At 38.8% G+C, this 10,428-nt stretch overlaps 1 pseudogene; it reads left to right on the forward strand.

Annotated features, from left to right (window-relative positions):
- LOC142845811 (vomeronasal type-2 receptor 116-like) overlaps positions 1-2,565 on the forward strand; it is a 29,875-nt pseudogene extending 27,310 nt beyond the window's left edge.
- The last annotated feature ends 7,863 nt before the right edge of the window (positions 2,566-10,428 follow it).

Here is a 10,428-nt window from a genome sequence, read left to right on the forward strand (position 1 = left end):
TTCTAATCCTCCAACAAACATCATGGTCAGTCCTATGACAGAAAAAAAAAACACACTCCTGGTATCATCATCTGTCTTAGTCATTGTTCTAATGCTGTGAATCAACACCATAACCACAGCAACTCTTATAAAAGAAACCACTTAATTAAGACTTGCTTATAGGCTCAGAAGTTTAGTCCATTATCATCATGGCTAGAAACAGGGCAGCATGAAGTTGGACATTGTGCTGGAAGCATAGCTGAGAGTTCAACATCTGGATCTGCAGGCAGTAGGAAGAGAACCACTTGGCCTGGCTTGGATTTTGAAACTTCAAAACCTACCCCCAGTGACACACTTCCTCCAACAAGATCACATGTCCTAATCCTTCCCAAGTAGTGCCACTCCCTAGCATCTAAGTATCCAAATGTTTGTGGCCTTTGAGGGTCATTATTACTCAAACCACCCCAATACACATGGCATGCATGTGGAAATAGAAGACCACTGTAGGAGATCATCTGTAACTGCAACTCCAGGGGATCTTAGGCTATCTGTATCATTTGCACAAACCCACACACATGCACACATACACAAAACTAAAATTTTTAAATCTACTTAATAAAAATTAATCTTTAAAAACAATCCAATATCCAATGTTTATATTTGAAGTTAATTCCTTCCGACAAATTTTATGATAACACCTTTAAACTCCTTTGTTTGTTGCCAGAAAAGATGTCACAAAGGCCAGGGTATGCCCTAACTTGCCAAGTAGCTGAGTCTGGCTTTGTACTCCTATTCCTCCTGATTCTACCTCCCAAATGCAAGAGCTACAGACATGTGGCAAACTGTTAAAATGCAATATTTACTTATTTAAAACACCTTCAGATAGAAGAAAAACAATCAGAGAAGTCAGTTCACTGGGTAGCTCCATTTGAACCCCATATCTGAGAATACCACTACAAAGAAAGGACTTGAGAAGACCCGTCTTACCTCACTAAACTTATTTTTCAAAATCAAGAGTGTGGTGTGTGTGTGTGTGTGTGTGTGTGTGTGTGCGTGTGTGTGTGTGTCCAGGAGTGTGGGTGTGCACGTGTCATGGTGCACAGATGGAATTGGAGTCAGTCATCACCCTCCCTCTGCCTGAGATCACGTTTCTTCACAGATGCATCAGCCAGGCCAGATGCCCCACGAGCTCCTGGAAAATATTGTCTAACTCTCATCTTATAGCAGGGGTGCACTGGGATTATAGAGGCTTGTGCTACAGCATCCAGCTTTTATGTGGAACCTGGGAATCCAAACTCAAATGATCAGGCTTAGGCAGCAAGCTGTTTATCCAGTGAATCAGCTCTCCCCAGCCCAGGAAATATTTTACATGAATGCAATATTGTGATCAAATTGAAGTTGGATATTGTAAGTAAGTATGTAAGTTTCTGAAAAGTGGAAAATAATAACATCAGAATATTCAAAACAACACACAATTGAATAAAGAGGAGAAACTGTAGCTTTGTTCATGTCACATTGCAGGAAATACACGGTAGTCACGTTATTCCCCATAAAGCATTCTTTCGTTTGGTGTCTGAAGTAACAAGGGATGTCTGTTAGGCTAAACTACTCAAGTGAGTGGTTAAAGAGGACAAAAGAAAACTAACCTGAAATAACAAATATACATGCTTTCACCAGATGCAGATCAGTGTGTGAAGTGTCTAGATCATCAATATGCCAACACAGACCGAAACCATTGCCTCCAGAAATCTACGACCTTCCTGGACTATGACGATCCCCTGGGGAGAGGGCTGTCATGCATAGCCTTGTACTTCTCTGCACTGTCAGCTCTCGTTCTTGGGATCTTTCTGAAGCAGCAAGACACACCCATCGTGAAGGCAAATAACCGCACTCTCAGCTACATCCTGCTCATCACCCTTAACTGCTGTTTTCTCTGCTCTTTTCTCTTCATTGGCCACCCCAACACAACCACTTGCATCCTGCAGCAGACCACATTTGGAGTGTTGTTCACTGTGGCTGTTTCCACTGTTTAGCCAAAACTATCACTGTGGTTCTGGCCTACAAGGTCACTGCCCCAGGAAGAAGAATCGGGTGGTTGTTGGTAACACGGGCACCTAACTTCATTGTTCCCATCTGCACAAGATTATCTTGTGTGGGGTCTGGCTGGGAAAATCTTCCCCCTTCATTGACCCAGATGCACACTCTGAACGTGAACACATTATCATCCTGTGCAACAAGGGCTCAGTCACTGCTTTCTACTGTGTGCTGGGATATCTGGGAGCTCTGGCCTTAGGAAGCTTCACTGTGGCTTTCCTGGCCAGAAACCTACCTGACACCTTCAATGAAGCCAAGTTCCTGACATTCAGCATGCTGGTGTTCTGCAGTGTCTGGGTCACCTTCCTCCCTGTCTACCACAGCACCAAAGGGAAGGTCATGGTGGCTGTGGAGGTCTTCTCCATCTTGGCATCCAGCGCAGGGCTCCTAGGTTGTATCTTTGCCCCCAAGTGCTACATCATTTTGTTCAGACCACAGATGAACTCTATTCAGGGTCTCAGGAACAAAATACATTATAGGTACAAGGCTTAATAAATTTAGTATTAACTTTCAAGTTAGCACATGAAGGAGATTTCATTATTACATTTTCATACATATATTTGTTCCTATTCATCTGTCTCACAAACTGATACTGCATCCCCTCTATTGACCTCTTCCTGTTTCTTCCTTATCTTAAAACAATCCTCATTTTTACACTCATGTCTGTGTGTTTCTTTACTCCCCGCCCCTTCCCACCTTCCATACTTCCACTCCTTTCTTGGAATCCTTCCACTTTAAGAATGAAGGAAGAAAGAGAGAGAGAGAGAGAGAGAGAGAGAGAGAGAGAGAGAGAGAGAGAGAATGCCAGCCCCCCTTGTGGTATTTATACTTATGACTATGGCTTAGGTGACCAAATAAACAGTTTCGGTTCCAAAATTTTTCTTTTAAATGTTATGGCTTTACTCTTATTTAAGGCTGAAGAAATGCCACTGTGAATATGCTTCATATTTACTTTATCCACTCACCTGCTTATGGATATCTGCATGCTTCTTTTATTACTAAAACTAAAGTACAGCAATAATTGTGGATGTCCAATTATCTCTGTAGATGCCTTCTGGGTCTATATATCTAGGGGTTGTATGATGGATTGAATGGTACTTCTCTTTGTAATTTTGTTACTAACTTCTACTCTGCTTTCTACAGTGGTACAAATATCCTACTAAACATGTAACAAAATTGATTAAGGAAAAAATGGGGTGTGGGATCAGCTTTCTAAGAAGACCTGTGAACTTGTGGTGCTGACTATCCCTATGATCTAAGCCGCTGCTGAAATTCACCACCACCACTTCTTCAAAATCCAGGAGAGACGTACAAACTTACACATGTGTGACTATAACCACAAAATATAAGAAACATAACAAAGAAAGACAACATAATTTTCTGAAAAAGTTCAACTGGTGAACTCAACATTCTGAAATAGGTAAATGATCAGAACTTTTCAGAACTTTTCTTGAAAAAAAAAAACAAAAGATCAAAGACCTGAACGAGGATATCCATAGGCAGATTTATTCCATACATACCTTCAATACCTATAAAGAAAGTCATTAATACAGAAGAAAATGGCAGCAAGACAAAGGAAAACTATAACAGGAAGAACAAGCTGTTTGTTCTGGGTGCCCTGCTAGTTTGACCCCCAAAATAATCACACAGAAATTGTATTAATTAAATCACTGCCTGGCCCATTATCTCTAGCCTCTATTGGCTAACTCTTACATCTTAGTTTAACCCATTTCCATTAATCTGTATTACCATGAGGTCATGGCTTACCTGGAAAGATTTAACATGTCTGACTTGGTAGCTCCATGGCAGCTCTCTCTCTCTGCTTTCTTCCTCCCAGAATTCAGTTCTGTCTTCTCTGCCTACCTAAGTTCTGCCCTATCAGGCCAAGCAGTTTCTTTATTAATTAACCAATGAAAGCAACACACAAACAGAAGTACCTCATATACCAGAAAACAATCAGCAGCATGAGAGAAAACTTCAACAATGACACTGAGATGAGGAGGGACAACAAAAGTATTGAAAATGAAAAAATAAATTAAAAAAAGCAGAGTGGGAAGCATGAACAATGGACTCAAAGAAGCAAAAGAAAGACTTCCAGATGGAGAAGGATGAAAATATAATAATGCAGATACCAAGAATCGAAAAATAAAGGAGCATGACCACAATGTCCATGAGAGATCAAACCCAAGAACCCACAGGACTAGAAGGAGTAACATAAACCCAAATGGTGCAGGATATTCATTCAACAATATTACAGCAAAAAAAAAAACCAAGCCTAGAAACCATTCAGACATTCAAACACAAAACACATTTAGAACCCCAAACAGACATGACCAGAGAACAACCTTCCCATGACGTAGGACAGTCAAGATGTCAAAAATACATAGCAAAGAAACAATATTAAATGCTGTCAAGGAAAAAACACCAAATCACCTACAAAAGCAAATAACAGAGTAATATTAACAAACTAAAAGCCAGAAAGTCATGAAATGGTATCTTTCAAGTCCCAAAAGCAGATTAATTGCCAGTCAGAACTACTATGCCAGGCAAGTGATCTTCTAAATTTGAGAAAAAAGAAGGACATTTCAAGGTAAACACAACTGAGGGAGTTCAGTAACACCACGCCAGCACTAAAAAGGACACTAAAAGAATACTATATGCAGTGGAAGATATTTCAATCACTAATTCAGAGGAAAGAATAGATTTCATGTTCAGACAAGCTGAACAAAGGTGAGCTGGAAGGAGTCCATTATATTCAACAACATAAACCAGATATGAATGTGGGATGGCATAAAGAACAGACAATAACCCAACTGACAGGAAAAAACAGAAATTAATAGCTATTTCTCATCAATAATTTCTGTGTAATGGACTCAACTCACCAATAATGTTACAGACCAGATGGATGGATTAAAAATGTAAAAGGAAGCTGGGTGGTGGTGGTGCACACCTTTAATTCCAGCACTCGGGAGGCAGAGGCAGGGGAATCTCTGTGAGTTCAAGACCAGCCTGGACTACAAGAGCTAGTTCCAGGACAGGCTCCAAAACCACAGAGAAACCCTGTCTCGAAAAACAAAAAAAATGTAAAAGGAATATGGAGAATGGTGTAAAGTTACTGCTTGACAGGGGTTGGGAAGGAGGAAGTACAACTAAGAAGAACGTAGAGGACTGGGGGCTGTGAAATGACTCTATATGGTATTTCAGTGGTGAACACAGGAGGAAACCCACTGAAAGTAAGATACAAAATAGGAACCTAGTTTGGTGTGACGATGAACACATGTATTTGTGGCATTTTGGAGACTGATGGGAGGGCAAGTTTAAGGGTAATCTGGGATACAGATAAAATCCTGAATTAAAAAAGAATAAGATGGAAAATATGAACACTAATGTGAAGTGTAGACTTTGGGTGAGGATGTGTCATTGTGGATTATAACAAATACACCACTGTGATGGAGGATGTTGACAGTGGGAGAGGCTTACACTTGATAGGGAAAGGGGACAATGAAACCTCTGTGCCTTCCTCTCAGTGTTCTAGTAAACATCAAGCTCTAAAGAATCCTTATAAAATAAAAATAAAATCTATTCATATATTTAAGAAAAAATGAAATTCAACTCTATAGTGTCTCCAAGAAACACACCTCATTGATAAAATCAAAAGATAGAAGACATTCTATCAAGAGCATTAAAACCAACCACACCAAATGTTGGAACTCCAACTTCATAAAATAAACATTAAATGGAAAAACAAGTCCTCATATGATATTAGTAGTGAATTCAATACCAAACTAGATAGGTCATCCAAACTAAGTCAACAAAGATGTGCCAGAGTTAAACTATGCCATAGATTAGATCGACTTAGCATATTCCTACAGAATATCCAATCAATATTAACCATTATATTTGGCTATATACATTCTTCTTAGCAGGGAATGATACCACCCAGAGTGGGCAGGTCTTCTCACTTCAATTAACCTAATCAAAATACTCCTTACAGGTATGCCTAGAGGCCCATCTTTCAGTTGACTCTATAGCTCAACAAGCTGACAATGGAGGTTAACCATCACAACTAATCCCAATTTTAGAATCCAGCATTACTCTGTACTAAGGATATTAGTAAGGGCAGTATGTTTTTTAAAGTTTGTTGGTCCCATTTTTTTGTTTTTACATTTACATAAAAAGTAATGGGTTTATTGCAGCATCTTCATACCCTGAGTATTCTTATTAAATCACTCATTACTCATCCTTTCCACATTTTGTATGCAGTCTCCTTCTGGTTGATTCTCTTTTCCCTTCTGTTTCCATGTCATATGCATTACATTCTTCATCTCTTTTAAGATCATTTCTTTCTCTCTTATGATAGCTTATATTTTCATGACCTATAAACATATAAATGCAAACACATATATATGCACAAATATTTATAATTTAAAATCTAAGTTTTTGCTTTTCTAGGTTGGTTCTCCTTCACAGGCTGGCTTCAAAATGCTGTAAAATAATCTTTTTGTACATAATATGTTTCACTATAATTGGTTTAAGAAAAAGTTGAATTTTCAGTACAGAGAAAATGCTAGGAAGAGGAATGGCAGAGTTGTGAGGAAACACCAGGGATGCACAATAAGCAGCATGGGCTTCACAAAGTAAAGGTAACCAAGCCACAATAATGAACATTCATTAAAAGATATGGGTTAATTTAAGTTATAAGAACTAATTAAAATAAACACGTCTAAGCTATCAGCCAAGATTTCATAATTAATAAGAAGTCTCCGTGCCATGATATGGGAACTGGCTGGTAGGACAGAGGAAGATTTGCAGCATATGGCACCCAATGTGGGGCCATGTATATCTACATAAGGCCGGAAATAGCTTTCCAGAGAGAGAGAATAAGAGAGATAGAGAGAGAAAGAGAGAGAACTTGCAAACATGATCTCCTGGAAGCCATGGTCTCTCAGATAGGCTCAGCACTAGTGGTTTACAGAGGCATGCCTCTTTTAAGAGGCTCTGCTACTAAGCACTTGAATGGGGTCCAAGTAGAGCATCAGGCAGTGCTCTACTTGGTGGCATGAGACTAGGTAGAAATGCTTGCAGCAGCGTGGACCCAGAAACTTGCCAATGTTGGGACAGTAAACATGGCTCTGGTCAGTACCTCCACAATTAGGCTAGAATCTCATAAAACTAAGTAGGTGGAGCTAGCTACCAGCACACCATGAGTGAAGCTACATTCTAAGATTTTTCTCCTGAAGACAAAAAAGGTTACATATAGGCATTAAACAAGTTCAGATGGAAAATAACCTCTAAACAAGATGCAGTATCTTTAAAAATGTTTGTAGACATAAGGAAAAAATGGTATAGACACTTATAAAAAAATAAGTAATTTAAAAATAATAGAGAAAATTCTTTAAAGAAAGAATAAGTCACATAGAGATATGAAATATGCAGGGAGTCTAATCCTGTATTATTATTATTGTTACTGTGCAGTCTAAATTTTTTATTGCTTATAAGCAAATGACAGCTGCTGCAAGACAGGACCATGAAAGGAATTTCTGAAATAAACAAGTCTGGAAACTTTAAGAATGCCTTAACACTAAAATTAAAATCAAAAAAGTCTTGCTTTGGGGAAGAGGTTATGATTTTGTTTCTACAGAAAACAAAAGGCTATGGATTTGCTTAAGTTTGATAGATGTCAAATTTGATAGGTGAAGACCCCCTGAAAGTCTGCTTACAGATTTAAAGAAATAAACTTAAAATAACTACAAGATAGTTAACGTATATTTTACGTGCTTGAACAAACAATGAAGACACATCTTTGGCAGGTTTATATACAAGACACAGCCCATCCTTGTGTTAATACAGTTATGTATGTTACCTTACAAAGTTTGTGTTTTTAAAGCAAGGGGATAAGACACCAATGAAAATGAATGATCCAGGTGATCCAACCTCTCAGAGTGCCTCTGTTGCAATTTGCTCAGAATTCTGCATCCAGAACAGCCTCAAGGCTGATGGCTGAGATGGTCCAGCTTCACAGACTATTCTAACCAGGATTTGACCATTATCCTATTTTCTCATTCCCCAAAGATGCCATTACCTACAGGCAACAAAAATCAGTTTAGAGAACACAATGCCTACATTCCTAAGAGGTGGAGTGGGTGTTTTTAGTCATTTGTTGGGCTATGGATATTTGTCATCACTTGGAGGGTTACAAATTGTTACTGGTTATAGTCATAGAGAAAGTTAAATGAAGGAGATTAGATTCAAGTATCTCTTTCTGAAGGGAAAAGGGGAAGTATAATATAAAAATGAAGTAGAGAAATAAGCACTAGGCAGCCTGAGAATTTTCTGTGAATGAAGTGAAGGGAGGCCCCAGGCAGGGTTATATAGAGGGTGCACCATCCTCTCCTCCCCCACTGCACTGCTAGTCAAGTCCTGCTCTTCATCAGGACAGCCCTGGCCTGGGAACGTAGAAGGGGGAGCTACCAATGGGAAAACTCAACTTACCTAGTTTGTAAAAAACAACATAGAAGGACCCAGGTGGACTGTCACCTCTTCCCTGTGGGAACTCATCTTCCCAGCCACATCTGTCTGAGTTCTCTGCGTAATCCCAGTCTCATCGACAGGAGCAAACTACAGCTAAAGAGTCTGTGTTCAGCAAAAGGATGACGCTGTGTCAGGCACCCAGTGATCTCCACCGCTTTGGGAAGTTCGTGGGAGCCTCTGCACCTATTCTGTGCCTTGGGAGCCTCCATAGAGGACAAGGTGCTGTAGTACAAATTAAGCATCCATAGAAAAGTGCTCTGAGCACATGAATTAAACCAGACATATGATTTCCAGCATGCTGGGAAAACAAGTTCACCCACAAGGCAAGCAGCACTGATCACACTCAAATATAGCAAAACACACTTGAACTTTGTCAGTCCTGTGTTTTGAGATGAAACAAGGCCCTCAGCCCTTACAGGATGTAAATTGATGATGTGAGTGACAGCTAATGCATCATACAAAAACACTAACTGTGAACTTGCATCTTCCTGATATCCTTAAAATGAGAAGGGAATGGACAGAAACCAGAAAACTAACAACATACCATACTGTTTTCACAAACTGAAAAGACAACAGACAGGGACAAGTGTGTCTGCACCATTGCCAGCAGCAGAAAATGTAAGTTCAAGCTTGTACAAGGCAGGTACAAAAATTATTTCTCCATATGTTCTATAAGAACCATGAAGGTTCAAAATAAAAATAACGGAAGAACTATTTCAAAATATGATCATACATACATATATGATCATATATACATAAAAATCTAAATAAATTATTGTGTTTACATGTATAAGTTATTATTAATTCATATTAAATTATATTCAAACTTTCTGTGGTGGTCTCCTTTCTCTCTTTATCTGTCTTCCTAAGTGGTGAATATAAAGATAAATAGAACCATACACATAGAGATAAAATAACCAAATACTAGGAATGGGTCCTTGGAAATCCAAAATTAACTAAAATTAATTATGTAAATATAAAAACAATACACAGGCAGTTTAATTGGATTTTGTATCACAGAGTGCAGATTCTAAATTAAATTTATCTCTAGCTAAAATTCATCAACTGACCAAATACCAGGGACTTAATTAATTCTTACCCTAAATAAAAGTTATACCTTTGTAACTACCATTAATACCCTGCCCATGATATTAGAAAGATGGTTTAATATCTGTTAGAAATGAAATATGTATTTCTACTGTTGTCCTACAGATCTTATCATGTCATGCCCCATGTCATACCCTGCCTCCATGCTGACCCTGGCCTGAAGTCTAGCCCAGCTTGTTGAGTTCACAGTCATAATCCTGCCCTTACCACAATCTTCAAAGTGGAACCAGAATACCATACCCCACACCCCAGGACAGTCTGAGGAGCCCAGCTCCTGCCCCAGCTTGCTGTGTCCACATCAGACACACAAACAACAAAAAGTACACATAACTCAATCTCTTCACAAAAACACAAACAATATGAAAGGTCAAAACAGGATGTCTCTGCCCACAAACCCACCTGTCCTCTAGAAATGGTCTCCAGTGAGAATTATGTAGTTAAAACCCCAGGACAGAGATCTTTCAAAGTACTATCATACACTAAATCATATTAATAAATAAATTTTTAGAAGACACAAATAAAGAGAATTAAAGAGAATAATGCTCGACTGATATCCAGGAAAACACAAATGTAAGGCTGAATGAAATAAAAGAGCAATCCAGGACTTGAAAACCAAACAGTGAAGAGAGCTAAGTCTGAAATGAAGATGGAATTGAAAACTCAATATCCCAGTAACAGAACACCAGGAAACACCTTACAAGTACAGGATAGAATATC

Source organism: Microtus pennsylvanicus, chromosome 1 (assembly GCF_037038515.1).
Source record: "Microtus pennsylvanicus isolate mMicPen1 chromosome 1, mMicPen1.hap1, whole genome shotgun sequence".
Taxonomy (NCBI): Eukaryota; Metazoa; Chordata; class Mammalia; order Rodentia; family Cricetidae; genus Microtus; species Microtus pennsylvanicus.